The following is a 10,496-nucleotide window of genomic DNA, read 5'->3' as shown; positions in this document are numbered from 1 at the left end:
AGTCCTAATTTTTTAAAGCTCTCCAAAAGCTGGAGAAGATAGACTATCATGGGAGAAGCTGGGTGATCCAGCAAACCTGGAAAGGATCTGGTCCAGGATTGAAAACACATAAAGCCTATGACTTTTTGAAGAAATCCATTACACATTTGCTTGATTACCTAGATGATTAAAGTCTGTGTGGGCAATTTTTGGATTGGAAATCAGGAAAAGATCACCAAACTGGAACTGGCTATGCAAAGAAGGAAGTGGGAAAATTCTTTTCCATCTTCAATACCCACATTGTTTACCTAAATGATATCGGTGACTGAGTATACGTAGGTGGCATTGACAAGTTTTGTGGGGGGCAGAGGTTAGATTGTGAAATGCAGGTGTGAATTGAAGAGCCAGGGGTGTGGGCAACATTTAGGCAGGAACAAAGCAGAATAATGCAAACAGTGGAATGTTTACAGAGAAAAAAAAATCAAATGAGTAATGTTCGGTCAAGAAAAAATCCAATGACAAGGAAGAAAGTCATCACAATGACAAATCATTATAGTTATCAAACATTTCAGAAAAATTGACAGGAACATTTCCTGGGTTAGAATATAATATTGATGCAATTTTTGTTCTGAATGCTACAGCAGCTTGTGTGCTGCCATCTGCTTTGAGGAACATGGTGGACTGGCAATTACAAAATGGGCATCATTGTGAGTGTTTAAACCTTTGAAGGTAATATATATGTGCTCTTAAACCCACACCGGCACTGCTACCGTGGTTCTGTCCACTTTTGAACTTTGCAGCACAAAGTTGGTCTGCAGATTATTGGGTGCTGTTTATCCATATCTACTTCCAATAACTGATCTCTTTTTTCAAAGTTTGACTCTTATAAACCAATTCTTCAATGACACAGATGAGGATGATATTTGATCCCACTAGAAGTGGGCCCCTTTTCAGGACAGTAGATGTTATTTCTGAAGGTCATTATTATAACCATTGACTTCAAATCTCAGGGATAATACTAAAGGTATTTATGTTAATTTTAGGGAATATTAAATCTGGGCGTTGTTAGCACTGCCACTGACACCAAAAAACCAAGGCTTGTTTTACTTCTACTTTTTCCTATAAACCCTAGCAAAGTAAAGGGAGAAAATTGCCACTTAACAACCTAAATTAAGTAAACCCCTCTTCATAGGCTATGTCTACTGCTTTTACTATTTGGTCTTGCCCACAAGTATTTGGCAGGGGACATGTTATTAGTTGTTAATTCTTATTTGGATACTACCTTTGCCATTCAAAAGGCAAATTTTTTCCCACTACATTAGAGAAACCAGAAATTTTCCTGGAGAGGAACCACCAATGTTATGAATCATTTTATTAATATCTCTGTCTTATGTATAGAACCCTGAAACACATGCATATTGCCCATTATCCCCAAATCGTTTTTTATTCCTATGAGGTCTTCTTTGGTATGTCACTTCTATCCTTCTGTATTGCCATTGCTATATCATTTCCTAACTTTGAATAGATTTTGGGGCCAAGTTTATCTTGCCCTAACACTATGCAGCTCTGGCACTGCTTTATTGTATTGCAATGGCATTCTGAAGCTGAGTCTGCTTCTTCTGGTTGCTCAAAAAGAAAAAAACACACTGGGGCTTCTCTAAATTAATGTTTGCCATAGGGTTTATCAGTTCTGATAACCTTTATGACAGCATATATATACTGACATCATTATCATTAACCAGGTAATGGATTGTAGTCTAGCCAAATAACAAAACCTTGACTTACTGCTGTTGCTGCATTTGAAATTTCCTGGAATTTGCAAATACTTTATTGATATTATGTCTGACATCTAGCCTTTCCCCGATTGATAAAGAGGTCAGAAAAAGAAAGACTAACAAAAAGACCAGGTATTCCAACAGCAGCCCTATAATGAGTGAGCAGCCTCTGATCATTCATAATGATCTTGTTATAAATCTGATAAATAATTCACATTATTGGCTCATATCATCATGTTCTGTTTTATAGTAGATATATAGATATTGCTTAACCCCAGCCAAATTAGTTTTTTTTTGTTAAATTGTTTGGTTTTAGGATAAAATATGGATGGGAAGTGTGAGTTGGTAAAGTAAATCTTTCTTCACTAAGTACAGTGCTAAATGTAGACTTGCCTGGACCCAAATCATTGTATTTGCATGATTTTATTTTTGCTTGGATTGTTTATACAGCCTAATTCCTAAATCAATGATTCTACAAAATTAAAAATATTATTCTGTTAGCCTAGATGCTGAAAAGGCTTTTGATCGCCTCAGTTGGCCTTTTCTCTTTTCTACCCTGAACAAAATGGGCTTTAAGGGCCCCTTTGTTACGGCGAATGAAGCCTTGTACTCGGCCCCATCGGCCTCGGTTAAGCTACCCCACGCATCCTCTGCTGTGTTCACGAATAAAAATGGGACAAGGCAGGGATGCCCTTTGTCACGCCTGCTTTTCGCTTTATGTATAGAGCCTCTGGCGGCCTGTATCCGCTCCAATCTAAATATACACGGGATTCCAGTGAAAGGGAAGGAATACAAGCTCTCCTTATATGCTGATGATATCCTATTGACTTTGTCCCAACCGACTATCTCTCTCCCCAACTTATGGAAAGAGTTAAAGGTATATGGTGAAATCGCAGGATTTAAAGTTAACTCCTCTAAAACAGAGGCTTTGCCTCTTCATATTCCCCCACTGGCTCTGCAACCCCTGCGGGACTCCTTTCCCTTTATCTGGCAAGGGTGCTCCCTCCGCTACTTAGGGACACACATTACCTCCACCTACTCTTAATTGTACCCCTACAACTTTCCTCCACTATTTCGGGAGGTGACCAATATATTGGGTAAATGGCGGAACCATCCCCTATCGTTACTAGGTAGGATTGCCTTGGTTAAAATGATGCTCCTCCCTAAATTGCTATATTTATTTGAGACATTGTCAGTTAAAGTGCGCTACCGGCACTGAAAAGAGTTCAAACAGAATTTCTGCAATTCATACGGGCTTTTAAAAGACACAGAGTGGCTAAGCGTATTGTTTGTACACCCAGAGAGAAGGGAGGGTTGGAGGCTCCAGATGTTCAAAAGTATTATCTGGCGGCCCAACTACGACATCTTTTGCTGTGGACCTCCCCATCCCCCCTAGTATTTGTGTGGAACTGGAAAAGGAATGGATAGCCCCTACTCATCCCAATGTTATGTTGTGGAGCTCCTCCTTATTGTTGATGGGATCGGACTTGACAGCGCCTATGGCATTTACGAGGAATATGTGGAGAGCTTGCAAGACTAAATATAATCTGGCATCCTCTCCTTCGAAGTTAACCTCCATAATCTTCAACCCTCAGATACCTGATAGCCTCTCGAGTTCAATGGCTGGCCCCTGGAAGGACAGAGGTTTATATCAAATCAGGCATATTCTGCACCCAGTTGAGCGGAGGCTACTTACTTTTGCTGAGCTGGGCGATAGAGTTGAACTACCCCGTACCTCTTTCTATGCCTACCTACAGATAAGGCATTATGTCTTGTCTCTACAACCCTCAGCCACCTTCCAGGGCCTCACTGCATTTGAGAGACTGTGTATGGAGGGCCCCCGCACCAAAGGAACAATCTCCTCCATTAACCGTTTTCTGCATGCTTCTACACAGGGCAGTTCCTTTAAATTTGGTTATATGCTCAAATGGGAGGAAGTTCTAGGTCAGTCTTTAACCCCTAAAGATTGGCTTGATATCTGGGAGGCAGCGCATAAAAGTTATATCTTCGCCCTGTACAAAGAAAATTTGTACTAAATTGTACTTAGATGGTATCACACACCGACGGTGCTTCATCGTCTGTTTTCTAATGTAGATCCTATGTGTTGGAGATGTGGTGCCCACCAAGGTACACTAGAACATATATTCTGGTTTTGTCCCCTTATTCAGCCATATTGGTCGCGAGTCAATGATTTGATATCAGCAGTGACCCAGAAACATATGATATTGGACCCTCTTTTCCATCTCCTAGGGCGGTCCCCCTTAACTTTGCCAAAAATGTCCCGTAAACTGATATCCCATATTCTGGTTGCAGTGCGCCTCCAGATGGAAATCGACGCTGCCGCCCTCCCTGGAGATCTATATAATAATCTATACACGCGGATCCAAGAGATCTGCCTTATGGAGTACCTTACGGCAATCATTAGAGACACGATTGCTAAATTAGAGACGGTTTGGGAGGCATGGGACCATTATTATGTAAATTTCTCTGGCTGATATCTACAGCCAGGCTGATATCTGGCTGATATCTATTAAATGGGAAATGTTATATGGCTCAGGTCTTATCTGTTTCACCCTTACACCTTCAGATGTTTATAAGCTATTTTTTTTTGCAAAAATTATTGGATGATGTTTTTTCTTTTTTTTCTCTGTGACTCTGGAATATGTTTTGATGCATCCTTATAGTGTTACCACCCCCTTATGTTCCCCCCCCCCTTTTTTTTTTCCTTTCTGTACCCTGTTGAAAATTTCAATAAAAATATAATTTCAAAAAAAATTATTCTGCAGTTGGCACTATTTATAATTATCTAAACTTTATATATATATATATATATATATATATATATATATATTTATCTATTTATTTTTTTTACAAATCACAGTAACATTATTTAGAAATGAAATATTAGATTCATTTGTGCCCATTTCATTGTGATATTATACAAGCAAACTAATACACTAAAGACACTGGAAATAATTTATTTAAAATTTATTATAAATTTTATAATTTATCCCCTTAATAGCAGGGGAAGCAGTGTGGTTTGTCTGGTGTAAATAATCATATTAGCATGGTGTAGGTGATAGTATGGGATTTGAAAATTGAAACCCTTTAGCCATACACACAGAGAGTTAAATGGCGTACAAATACCTTGGAACCAAACCATTTAAAAAAAAATAAAGTTTACTTTATGTCTCGAGAGCAAAGTTCACATCATCCAGCAGTGTAAATCCACATCAGTCACAATGACTGTTACCTTGTCACACACCTATGCTAAACATTGAATCCCCTGCACCGATAGCATTTCCTGCATTATTTCTGCAGATTCCAGTAGTCATTCCCGGGAGAGCAGCTGCTAATTTTTGCATCATCATTCATAGTACAGTCAAAAATTAAATTAGAATTTGTAATTAAATATTCTTATTTTTCTGAATCATACACACAGTCATTGATCACAGTTACATAAACGTCTGTCTGCACAAACTAACAATGGTGTTTACTTACTTTTCCAGTTCCTTAAAGACAAAGGTTAGAAGCAGGTTGGGTCAATTCATTTCCTTTTATCCCCTACATAATATTGATTCCAAGCAGTAAAGGCATTTGTGCAATGTTACTTGAATCAGTCAGGTGAAAACATTTTGGGCCTGATTTATTAAAGCTCTCTGAGGCTGGAGAGGATACACTATCATCAGTGAAGCTGGGTGATCCAGCAAACCTGGAATAGATCTGATCCAGAATTCAAAACATTTGCTAGCAAATGCAAATGACTTTGAAGAAAACCATTTCAGATTTGCTGAATCGCTAAGCTTTATTGATAAAAGTGTATTTTCTTCAGCCTTGGAGAACTTTAATGAATCAGGCCTATTCTCCTTAATGTGAGACTGATCATTAGAGGCATAACATATCACCTATGCCTCTTCTGTAAAATACAAAAAAATGAATATAGGTTGGAGGGTAGTGTTTGTATATGCGTTGGAGAAAGGATATTTTTGCATTGAATTGCACAGTGTTAGGGAATTTTCCCCAAATACATTGCAGCCTGACTCAGAAAATGAATGACACTACAGTGAACTGCACTGCACTGCATGTGTTTTTATGTGTGTTACTGTAACGTAACAGTGTGAAAGGAACCTAAATGTTTTCTATTATTCTAAATCTAATATATTTATTTAAATAGATTATCTAATAGACCTAATTATGAAGTCAACAGATCCCTGTTCATCAGTATGACCTGCACTTGCCTACAATAAAAAAAAAAATATATATATATATATATATATATCTGTGTTATTAGCAAATTAGTATTTAGGTAATATGTCCCAGGTTTGTTGAATCACCCAGGTTATTCTACCTTCCCCAGTCTTGGAGAGCTTTAATATAACAGGCCCCTTTTCTTTATTCTGTCATTGTTCTCTGAGTAGGATAATTAATAATCATTACAGTAACTTTATAAAGTTCTAGAACCGAAATTATTGTGGATATTAACACAAAGCCGAAAATAAAAAGTTTCCTAGCAGGCATTATATGCAGAGAGGGGTGCTAAAGGTACAATGGGGGAATATGTGTGCAGAAGATAACCTAAGGCTATTACAGGGGAACAATATGTGCAGGAGTGGGGTGTGGATGGTATGATTGTGTGCAGTATGTGCAGGAAAGGAATTTGGATGAGAGAGTTTTGATGAGGTATGACAGAAAGCATTATGTACAGAAAAGTCTCAAGGGTATGAGAGCAGAAAGAATAGTTTTTTTGACTGGTTTAAATAACCCTATTAGCATGGTGTAGGTCAGGGGTCGGCAAACTTTTATGGCCACTAGGACATTTCAGGGGTGGGCGGGAGCACAGTAGGCCGGACTCTGAAAAAACACAGCTAAGATCATACTTACCTAAAAGATCATCTGAGAAATAAACAAATAAAATAAAACAATCGGATGGGAATCGGTATTCGCAGAGCGCGGTGACTGTTGTAATGGTGGAAACAATACTGAAGCATACAGCTCTGTAACAGTTGTCTCATACAACTTAAGACTACACTGACTCTGAATTGGAATAAAAGAGGGTTATCAACGGCCCTCTGGGTATTGATATGTTTATGAGCCCCACAAAAGTCAATGGCATTGTAACATGCAGGCATGCCCAGGATAGTGCTAGGCAGTGTCAAAGGAAAGACAGTAATAGAACCTCAGTAAGTATTACATCTGTCGAGGGTGGCTTAGTATAACTTAGAGGAAGGGGCATACAGTATAACTGCACTATATTTGAGAATACAGTAATTCTTTACAGTTTATCCTTCATTATATATTCCTATATTCATTTTACTACAACTCCATGCCCTTATTTTTGGGATGTTGACACATATGGATGATTAATGATGATTAATGGTACCTAAACTTACAGATTATTAGCAGTGATAATATTTCAAATCTACCAAACACCCAAACACACAGAATTCATGAGAAACTGACTTTTAGTTTTTTTATCTATTTGTTTTAGAAAGGATAAAGATCAGGTGAAATGGACCATTTATTTTACTTTTTCCATATGAGGGTGAGGTACAGTTTCTGCAGATGTATTTGTGTAGCAGATGTGCTGTAAAGCTGTGCAGAATGTGGTGAAAAAAGTATGATACCATTGTGTGAATTACTGTTGTGTGGTTTGAATTTAAATATAGCATTTTTTGTTTGTAACTCTGTTTCATTACATTGCTACAATATCAGCCATCAGCACAGTGTTGTATAAATAGCAATAAAACACAATACCCTTCTGTAGTCTTGGGTTGTGTATAGTTTATGGGGCTGAAGTTACATACTAGAAACGTCTCTTACTCCGGAACCGCCATTTACTAAATTATAGCTAGATGATGGAATTATGAGAGATTGAAGGGATGGAGAACTTCTGCTGGGTAATGGAACAAGTAGATGGTAGATTACTTTTCGTTTCTGGTGATCACTTCCAATCAAATTTATGATTCTTAGAGGATCAAAGTTGGTGAAAATTGAAAAATGTTCCTCTCCCTCTCGGACATTGTGTTTGTACATAGCTTTATTCTGCTTTCATCTAGTTAGTAATAAAATATATACCATGAGTGTATCTGTTTACTGAGGGCTGTTCTTTAACCAAGTGAGACTCCACCAAGAGTACACGGATCTTGACAAAAAAGAACACTTTTAAAACTGAGCTTATATTGTGAAAATGTGTAAAAACATTCCTACCTATTGTGTGACTGTTTATTCCTCAAAACTTTGCTAAAGACAAATACAATTACTTTAATGCTATAAATAGATAAAAGAAAAACCTGCATGCTTACTGTAGAAACTATAGGACATAATTATTTAAAAAAAAACTGCATTTGTTTCACAGTACTATGCCCATTTTACTACTAAAAATAACATTTATCTCATCATGTTAATATTTCTGTCACTTACTGCCCTCATGACAATGTTCACCAGGACAAATAAAGGAAGTAAATCTCTATAGCAGTGACACAGGCAACAATAAGAAACGCTAAAATATAAAAAAAGATGTTTTTCCTTTTTTATCCTGTGCCCCAAATAGTTGGTCTCAGTGTATGTGTGTGTGTGTGTGTGTGGTATGGACATTGGGATGTAAGCTTTGTAAGGGGTAGACTCTGATGTGAAGTGCTGTATTATATGTCAGTGGTGTATAAATATAGTAAATGCTGAACCAACATCAGTGTGTTCTTCCAATACAACTTCAGTTCATTAACTCACAAGGCAGAAACTGGGGGTATGCATAGAAGGAGAGGTAAAAGTAGTCACTTGTGAATGGTGTTGGCAGCACTGTGTTGCAGACTTTCTTACAAACCAAAGAAGCAATGGGGAAACATTTGCTAGGAAGATTTGTATATTCAGTGGTTTCTGCCTTACCACACCACATTCTGTAAGACCCAGGAATTAAATCATTTTTTGATTGCTTTGCAAAGATATGCTTTTCTGATCAAAACAGATTCTGTCACTTGATCATCATTGTTGAGCTGGAGACAACAAAGAACATTGCAGGAAAGAGAACGTAGAGAACTAGGTAAGAGAAGGAAGCTAATAAATAATTGGTATCACTTATGGAGTGCAGTAAACCATCATTTAATGTTCTCCTAGTTGATATACTTCTTTATTTCATTTATCTCAAAAATTAAAAGCAGTTCTTCATAGGTTACAAGTTTAGATGCAGCAAAAAACTCATCCTTAAGACGTCATGTGAGTCCAGTGAAATCTGTGCAGTAGTGCCACTCTTTAGGTGAGAAAAGCAAATAAAGGCATTATAGGGCAGAACTGTATTACCTAAAAAATGGGAAACGTGACACTTATGTATTAACTACCATGCACCTAAACTGGACCTGAAATGAAAATGAAATTATAGTTTGGCTTATTAAATGGAACATTTAGAATTGTTATTTGTGAATAAGCAGCATATTGCTGGTAAAGGTGATCAGAGGATCAGTATCCGATGTGGGTATTACACAGAGCACTCTGCATGTAAATTTAGTCTGTCTAGGAATGCCCAGGCTGACAACCACCCTTCAAACTGTTTTGAAATTTGTTTAATTCTTACAAGAGCCAACTCACTGCGTGTATCAGTTCTGGGGGTACTTGAGAGAGGTACTGGGCCTGATTTAATAAAGCTCTACAAGGCTGGAGAGGATATACTTTCATCAGTGAAGCCAGGTGATCCAGCAAACCTGGAATGGATCTGGTCCAAGATTCAAATATTTGCTAGCAAAAAGCAAAATAATTTGAATAAATCTATTCCTGTTTTGCTGGCTTTACTAGTAAAAGTGTATCCTCTCCAGCCTTGTAGAGCTTTATTAAATCAGGCCCACTAAGTCAGGGTCCTTTGTTTTTTTTTCAGGTAGATATGTTCAGCAACTTGCCATAATCTCATATTTCAAAGAGACCCAGTCATTACATCACTAGGTCTACAGTAAGGTATGTCATTAAAATTGCAGGGCTTATTTACATATTCAACCAGTATGTTAGGGGTTGGGCTACAGAATATAGATATTAAAAGTTAAATTTAATTTGGAACAACAGCACCTTTTTTCTTTTGGTTATAGTGGGAAAAGGTTTTCCATTTCAAGAAGATATGTATTCATGTATATAGGAGGAAGTTTATGCTTACTTTTTTTGGAGTCACTGGGACAATAATTTGTTTTTAAGTAGAGTTTTGCACTACACAGCTGTTGATAAACTTAAAGGACTTTGCAGAGATTGTGCAACTTGTGTGGCCAGCTTAATGTTGACTATTACCATACCAAGCTGTACATCCTGGAGCAGATAAAGTGCTTTTAGCATTCATATTAGATGCTAGCATTGCATTAGAGGACACAAAAAAGACCTACTAGAGGTCTTCATTTTTTAGGCACAGTTCAAAGAGGAATCCTCAAAAATCTCAAATCAATCAAGTCATCAATAAAATTTAGCTAATTGTGCTACCTGTTTTTTAAAATAGAATTGCATAAAAATACAAGTACTCAAGCACATTTCCATCAGATAACCATAATAATAAATAAATAAATAAATAAAGATAATCATATTGAAAGTATACCTGCTTCCTGTGAAAGGGTGGTACAAGCAATTCCTTAGTGAAATTTGTGGTTACACAAGCAATAAAATAACCTCAGCAAATCTTAGAGGATGAGATTGTTGAAGTACTGTTCAAGTTGTAAATTATCATTATATCTATCTATATATATATATATATATATATATATATATATATATATATATATA

This window comes from Pyxicephalus adspersus, chromosome 4 (assembly GCF_032062135.1).
Source record: "Pyxicephalus adspersus chromosome 4, UCB_Pads_2.0, whole genome shotgun sequence".
NCBI classification, from domain to species: Eukaryota; Metazoa; Chordata; class Amphibia; order Anura; family Pyxicephalidae; genus Pyxicephalus; species Pyxicephalus adspersus.
Note: the sequence above shows the minus strand (reverse complement) of the source record.